General features: G+C 32.9%; 1 long non-coding RNA gene across 3 annotated transcripts; it reads right to left on the bottom strand.

Annotated features, from left to right (window-relative positions):
- Positions 1–2,494: 2,494 nt before the first annotated feature.
- LOC134248352 (uncharacterized) lies at positions 2,495–7,929 on the bottom strand. Of its 3 annotated transcripts, none has more exons than XR_009988030.1 (4): positions 6,967–7,929; positions 5,461–5,583; positions 5,277–5,343; positions 2,495–3,913 (listed from the first exon to the last, which is right to left on the bottom strand). It is a non-coding gene; the product is annotated as an uncharacterized LOC134248352 (long non-coding RNA). The 3 variants fall into 3 exon arrangements; XR_009988028.1 differs by having other exon boundaries at positions 5,523–5,583; XR_009988029.1 differs by lacking the exon at positions 2,495–3,913 and having other exon boundaries at positions 4,095–5,343.
- Positions 7,930–8,660: the final 731 nt, after the last annotated feature.

Below are 8,660 nucleotides of genomic sequence, written 5' to 3'. Positions count from 1 at the left end.
TTGTATCAGATAAGAATACGGCCAAAATATTCGTCTTATTCCAACCTGTCTTCCATAGATTCTGATTTACTTTATACAGAAATTATTACCCTGGTCTTACTCGGCAACTCCTTACCTGTTATGGAGATTCAAAACATAGGTTTAACATGAAGATATGTCCCTGATCTCAGAGCTTTCTCTCACCTACCTGTACCTTGTACCAGATAAGAATACGACAAAATATTCGTCTATATTCCTTCCTGTCTTTCATAGATTCTGATTTATTTTATACTGAAATTCTTACCCTGATCTTACCAGGCAACTCCTCACCTTTTATGGACTTTTAAACGATAGGTTTTACCTGAAGATATGTCCCTGATCTTCGAGCTTCTTCTCACGTACCTGTACCTTGTATCAGATAAGAATACGACAAAATATTCGTCTTATACCAACCTGTCTTTCATAGATTCTGATTTATTTTATACTGAAATTCTTACCCTGATCTTACTAGGCAACTCCTCACCTGTTATGGACATTTAAAGGATAGGTTAAACATGAAGATATGTCCCTGATCTCAGAGCTTTCTCTCACCTACCTGTACCTTGTACCAGATTAGAATACGACAAAATATTCGTCTTATTCCAACCTGTCTTTCATAGATTCTGATTTATTTCGTACTGAAATTCTTACCCTGATCTTACTAGGCATCTCCTTACCTTTTATGGACATTTAAAGGATAGGTTTAATATGAAGATATGCCCCTGATCTCAAAGCTTTCTTTCACCTACCTGTACCTTGTACCAGATAAGAATACGGCCGTATTTTCGTTATATTCCTTCCTGTCTTTCATACATTCTGATTTATTTTATACTGGAATTCTTACCCTGATCTTACTAGGCAACTCCTCACCTTTTATGGACATTTAAAGGATAGGTTAAACATGAAGATATGTCCCTGATCTCAGAGCTTTCTCTCACCTACCTGTACCTTGTACCAGATTAGAATACGACCAAAATATTCGTATTAATTCCTTCCTGTGCTTCGTAGATGCTGATTTATTTTATACTGAAATTCTTACCCTGATCTTACTAGGCATCTCCTTACCTTTTATGGACATTTAAAGGATAGGTTTAATATGAAGATATGCCCCTGATCTCAAAGCTTTCTTTCACCTACCTGTACCTTGTACCAGATAAGAATACGGCCGTATTTTCGTTATATTCCTTCCTGTGCTTCGTAGATGCTGATTTATTTTATACTGAAATTCTTACCCTGATCTTACTAGGCATCTCCTTACCTTTTATGGAGATTCAAAAGTTATGTTTTACATAAAGATATGTCCCTGATATCAGAGCTTTCTCTCACCTACCTGTACCTTGTACCAGATAGGAATACGACAAAATTATCGCTATATTCCTTCCTGTGTTTCATAGATGCTGATTTATTTTATGCTGAAATTCTTACCCAGGTCTTACTAAGCAATTCCTTACCTTTTATATAGATTCAAAAGATAGGTTTAACATGAAGATATGTCCTTGATCTCAGAGCTTTCTCTCACCTACCTGTACCCTGTACCAGATTTGAATATATTAAAATAGTTGTCATAATCCTACCTATCATTTAAAGTTGTTGATTTATTTTATACTGAAATTCTTACCCTGGTCCTATTAGGCAACTCCTTACCTGTTATATAGATTCAAAACATAGGTTTAATATGAAGATATGCCCCTGATCTCAGAGCTTTCTCTCACCTACCTGTACCTTGTACCAGATAAGAATACGGCCGTATTTTCGTTATATTCCTTCCTGTGTTTCGTAGATGCTGATTTATTTTATACTGGAATTCTTACCCTGATCTTACTAGGCATCTCCTTACCTTTTATGGAGATTCAAAAGTTATGTTTAACATAAAGATATGTCCCTGATATCAGAGCTTTCTCTCACCTACCTGTACCTTGTACCAGATAGGAATACGACAAAATTATCGCTATATTCCTTCCTGTGTTTCATAGATGCTGATTTATTTTATGCTGAAATTCTTACCCAGGTCTTAAGTACAACTATTTGTAAGAACCAGGCAGGGGGTGATTCATGACCAATTCAGATTTTTACAAAATTTTAATATGTTGCTTCATGGACCAAGGGAACATCATTGGACAACATAATTTTTTTGGCCAGCCTTTGTTGCCATGGAAACAATGCACCATGTAAATGCACATGGCAACCAAGCAAAAAATTGAAAAAAATGTGAATTTAGCTATTATTGAACACAGGAACAGAGCTTTTTTGATGATAGTACCATAAATAAATCTTTTTTTCCTGAGAAGTACATACAAAATGATAAATGATTACCATCAGGATAAAATTATATAGGATTTATTAAAGGTACTGAATTTCAATTTAACATAGGTCATTTCATAAAATTCACTTTTCACAATATTTCTTCAAATCCAACATGTTTTAGAAGCATATTAAGAAAAAGGCCCGCATGTTGAAGAAATCTGATAACATGGGATAGAAAGAGCATATTCTTGATTTTAATAAAATTAAATAAAACCCATGGGTTTTTAAAAAATATTCTGTTACCATGGCAACGAAATGTCACAAAAATTCATTTTTCACAATAATAACCGTTTTTAGGAGCATAGTAAGAAAAATTCCCACATGTTAAAGAAATCTGATTATGTGGAATAGAAAGAGCACTTTCTTAATTTCAATAAAATTAAATTAAACCCATGGGTTTTTAAATAATATTCTGTTACCATGGTAACAAAATGTCACAAAAATTCATTTTTCACAATAATATCCATTTTTAAGAGCACAGTTAGAGAAAATCCCACATGTTATAGAAAACTGAAAGCATGGGATAGAAAGACCACATTCTGAATTCTAATAAAACAAAACAAAACCTATGGGTTTGTCAAAAATATTCTGTAACCATGGCAACAGAATATCACAAAAATTCATTTTTCAAGAAAGTACCAAAATACATCATTTTCAGAGTATGTTGTGGAAAAAATACCAAAAAAATGATAATATAAGATAGAACCTTGCAAATATTAGATAAAACCAGTGGATTTCTCATAAATTTTTGTATCCATGGTAACAAATTCTTCTGGAAATGCTTTTTTAAATAAATTGTCTTTACAAAATCTCCATAAAATACAAAATAATTATTGACTAACATACATGTATTATTTTCACAGTTTATTGTAAATGCATGAAAATATATATTTTTTAAATATGCTTTTGTGATTTGTATCTGGTTACCATGACAACATCTCCAAAAATATTGTATTTGCCTATACAATTTAGCCAATGTGATTAGCTTGTATGAAGAAAACTGTACGAGTGGCCATTAGCTAAAATATTGAAAGACACAACATTTTTTTTGTACCTTACTTATTTTAAACAAATATTTGGTTTCTGTGGTAACTGTGATTAACCATTTATGAGACATGATCTAAATATTTCAATTGTATTTTTAAAGCAATTTTTGAAAAGTCATCTGTAAATGTATTTTTTGCTGAAATATATATTGTTTACAGTAAAGAAATCTTGAAAAAATGTCAATATAACATTATAAAGTGTATCAAATGTCAAAAAATCCATGTTCTTGACTAGATAGGCAAACAAAAATTCAAAATTTTATGTTGAAGGGGTGTAATATTCAATGTCCTTGAGTGTATCCTGGTCTTGGTTTCAATAAAACCCCTTTTACATTTGGAGGAGCTTAAAAATCAATATCATTTGTTTCTTGTCTGGATTTCTTTCAAAAAGTTTTAAACTGCCAGTGTCTTTATTAGATTTTTTTGGCCATCATTTAGAAATGTGCTGTTGAGATTATCTGTATCATACATCTATGTGTCCTGGCTGCTAAGTAGGTGCTCCAGCTAATTTCCTCTGATATAATGCATGTGGTTCATTCATCAATCTGGAAAAAATATAATTCAAAATTTGAACTTTGTTAATGAAAATAGGCATTCCATAAAGCAATTTTTTTCTTGTTGCTGTTGAAGGAAGAGAGTAGCTAAGGTTCATTTTCTCTATGATCATGATCATGAATACAAGAAGGCCATGGTCCATAACACTCACCAGAGTAACTGGTCATGCTGTTTAGATATGCTGCATTTTATAAATTTAATTTCTAACTTTCTACTGATTTTAGTTTCCAATATTCAAAGAAACATTTGTATGGATTGAACAAAATAATGAAAATGACACTGTGTTACATTTACAATAATACATCTTTTACTCCTATTTGGCTTCCACATACATGTAACTGCAGTAAAAATTGTTTAGTACATACACGGACATTGTGAATTCACAGATATAGTGAAGTCTTCTTGGATCCCCAACTATATAAATATTACAAATTAAAAATATGGATATAACAAATTATGGATATAGCGAAGTACTTTTACAGGTCCTAGTTTGTTATAACCGAGTTGTACTGTACATATATGTGTAGATAAATGATTTAACAAGAGACCCAGGGCCACATCACTCACCTGGCTTGGATAAAAATCAAAAATCAGCTTTGTAATGAAAAGCTTAAAAGCATATGTGGTCCTGACCTGAGAGAGAGGGAGGGGTATGATTGAACATAACTGAATCTACACTAAGGATGCTTACGGGGTACTTATTTTTGACTAACTGCGAGTTTTTCCCTACAAGTTTGAACTTTAATTGTGGCCCCACCCTATACCTGAGGGGGGTGTCATGATTTGAACAAATCTACACTACGAGAAAATGCTTCCATATGTATATATAACTTACTGGCTTTTCTTTTCTTTAGAAGATTATTTCTATTATAGGATTGTTTCTCTAATTCTTATGTAAAACTTTGATTGGCCTTTGTGGTCCCACCCTATCCCCGGGATCATGATTTGATCAAACTTGAATCTACATCACCTGAAAATGCTTTCATATAAATATTACCAATCAAGGCTTGCTGTATCCGAGAAGAAGATTTTAAAATATTTTTTTTATATATTCCTATGTTAAAAACTTAAACTTTGATCATCCATTGTGGCCCCGTCCTACACCTGGGGTTCATGATTTCAAAAATTTGAATCTACACAACCCGACAATGGTTACCACATAAGTTTCATATTTCCTGGGCCATTGGTTCTTGAGAAGATATCATTAATGCTATTACCGGGGTAATTTTGTAATTCTCTCCCCTTGAAGAATGACAATGACAGACAAAAGACAAACTTTGATCAGAAAAGATCACTTGAGCCTTCGACCCAGGTGAGCTAAAAAATTCAGAGAATCAAGATCAGAAGAAATACCTGTTTCAAAGTCTCTGAATGGCAGTGTTCACTATAATTCAGCCATTAGTCAGAAGGTCCTTGATTGCTAAACGAAAAGGAATGTTCTTAAATAATGATAATTTAAGAAAACTGCAAGTTGTCAACACAAAATACTGAATTATCTAATGATACATAATTAATATAAAGTATATATAACACTAACGTTAGTTGAATTGATAATCTTTTCTTGGTGACGGTTGTCCTCAATTTTTAAATTTACATTACCTCAGCTGTGCAGGTGTTGTCAAAGGGGATTTTGAAATTCAGAACAAGGCTCAGATTGCATCTAAAATGATAACAAATCATGAAATTCATCATATGACAAGAGAATGCATACATTTATATAACAATTTAGCTTTTGAATTATTGATAATAAATTTTTATTTAGCCCCCCTCCCCATGTACTAGTGATATCATCATGAATTCATACTATTAGTTATAAATTGAAAAAGAGTTTTAGTTTTGTTGGATCAAATTTTATTTTTTAAGTTTTAAACCTAAATTAGACAAAAACATTGGCAGAAACCCATGCATATTGTATGTGCTCTCATATTTATAAATCTCTCTCTTTCTATGTGTGTATATATTTGCTTGTAGGAAAATTTGGGAAGCCCCCCCCCCACCCCCATTCGGATAGGGTTTTATGGTTTTTTTCAGATTTTTTGGGGAGGTTAACACCCCCCCCCCCTGTTTCAACTGATAAAACCATAACAGTATTTTATTGGTTGTTTTGCTTGTCAATTAAATTTTGTAGGACTCCCCACCCTTATTTATAATTCAAATAAAAGGAATTGCATTTGAAGAATATCATACACATATTGTTTGGAAATATAGAGTTTGAAAGGGCACAATTTTACATTTTGATTAAATGAATAAGAAAAATATTCATATGGTTTTGCCATAACATCTGGGTTTTTTTTTCAGGGCTTAATTAAATATTCACGATTTTAAGAAGGACCCATTGGCCATTCCGAAAACAGATTTTGAAATCTGACCGCCGGAGACGCACACATTTTGCCGTGGGCTTACCAATTTGCTCATATCGATGCTCAGCTGGACTTGTTTAATGTCTTTATTAATTCAAATTTATTAATTTGATTAATCGCTTCCGAATCAACTAATGGTATCATGAGCAGTACAGGATTTGTGATTAAAAGGGGGGAAGAGGGGGAAAGGGGGGGGGGCGTGGCTAACTTTATTCAGGCAAGGGGTCCTGATAGTGATGATCCAAAGTACAGTCATTTGTTAGTCATACCATAGTTTGAATGAAGGGGGTCCAGGGGGCAAAGCCCCAGAAGCTCCTGAGATTTCGTGTGTTTAAGAGTATAAAATTAGGCAAAAATAGTGGTATTGTACGAAAGTATGGCATTATTAATATAATTTTCTATGACTTTCCTACAGCAAAACATGGACACTATTATATTCATATGGGAGGCCAGAGGTATAAATTTGCTCATTGCTCACAGTACCTCTAGTTTCAAAAATCAATTTTACAAAAGACAATTATTTTCTCAGGCTGGTAGATTTTTAGCAGGACTGATAACTTTTACTAGCAGTCAGTCTGTATGTTTGCTATCAATTTTTCTTGACTTTCCCCTTTTTCAATTTGAAAAAAAAATAGTCAATAGTGTCTTTGTTCAGACAGTAGTCTGTGTTATATATTAAATACCTGATCTAAATATGAGATCCATAGAGGCGCCGAGACATAGAAAAAATTATGCTCCATCCAATCTCTGCTGTGGCTTTCACTGCTTCTTGCTATGACTTCATGTATGCTGAGGTCGAGGACTTCTTCCAGTCGACTGTGTATATTGCAGCACTAAGGGAGTATCGACGGAAAGGAGAGATACTCATCATACTGTAATCCCCAGCAGCGAGCTACTGTTCAAATTCCAGTACAAAATTAAATGTTTTTTCCCCCAAATTAACTGATTTAAGTAGTTTTGATGTTATTGTTAAATAAGTTAGCCTTTTTCAAAACACTCAAACTCTGTTCTCATTTAGCATGTTTAGGAAATAAAATCTTGTTTTTGTCAGATAAAATTAACCAAATTGCAGGCAGTTATTTTTTTTTATCATAGGCTTATATTTTTCTAATAAAAATTTTTGACTTACATGCCCCTTGGATGTATAAAAACCGGCAAAACTTCCAAAATGAAGATGAAATCACACACATTTCTTAATCCTCACCTTCTAAACTGAAGAGTTAAATTACACTCTTTCCAACTCCTTTTACTAAAGAGTGCCAAGGGAGATAACTAGAATTTCATGTTTTTACATAATTTAAAATCACAATATCTATTCGTAATTAAAATAACCCATGGGTTTTTTAATTGTTTTTTACTCTTTGATACTAGATGTTCAATATCTTATAATTCACATTCAAGGAGAGTGCTGGCCTTCTTAAAAAATCACCTGCACGTACAGACACCTTTCAATGGATATTGTTGACTGTTTCAATATCTATTAAATTAATTTTTTAATCAACTATGCATGAAATCCATTTATAACTGTGATCAAGTATTTAGTTTGATGTATCTTAATGTAAGTATGATAGTTTTTGAAAAATCTATCACTATCATGAATCACTTATTTTCATTTCTGCCTGGTTCTTATAAATAGCTGTACTTAATAAGCAATTCCTTACCTTTTATATAGATTCAAAAGATAGGTTTAACATGAAGATATGTCCTTGATCTCAGAGCTTTCTCTCACCTACCTGTACCCTGTACCAGATTTGAATACATTAAAATATTTGTCATAATCCTACCTATCATTCATGGATGCTGATTTATTTTATACTGAATTTCTTACCCTGATCTTACTAGGCAACTCCTTACCTGTTATGGAGATTCAAAACATAGGTTTAACCTGAAGATATGTCCCTGATCTCAAAGCTTTCTTTCACCTACCTGTACCTTGTACCAGATAAGAATACGGCCGTATTTTCGTTATATTCCTTCCTGTGTTTCATAGATGTTGATTTATTTTATATCATAATTACCCTTATGTTGGAGGGTTCCTCTAACCTACCTGTATCTTGTACTAGCTTGTAATCCAGGACGAAATTAGAACCAGGTTTCAGTTCACTTACCTCTAATCAATTTAAGTATTATTACCACCCTACCCTTTAGACACATCAGAATATAATACACTTATAATAGATATCAGAATTTACTTCTCACACCTATAAACGGCCACATACCATATTCTGGTACTTTAACTAACCTACCTGTCAAAAAATACTTGATAAGAACACTACTACCTGAAACATGTACCATACTTTAGTTCAACTTCCTTCAACAAGTATAAGATATATACAGTATACAATCAAAATCTAGTCCTTGAACCATCAGTCCTCTT

This window comes from Saccostrea cucullata, unplaced genomic scaffold (assembly GCF_032062105.1).
Source record: "Saccostrea cucullata isolate Sc308-1 unplaced genomic scaffold, CSIRO_AGI_Scuc_v1 ctg1818, whole genome shotgun sequence".
Lineage (NCBI taxonomy): Eukaryota > Metazoa > Mollusca > Bivalvia > Ostreida > Ostreidae > Saccostrea > Saccostrea cuccullata.
The sequence above is the reverse complement of the archived record's forward strand: the minus strand, read 5'-3'. Positions and strand labels throughout refer to the sequence as shown.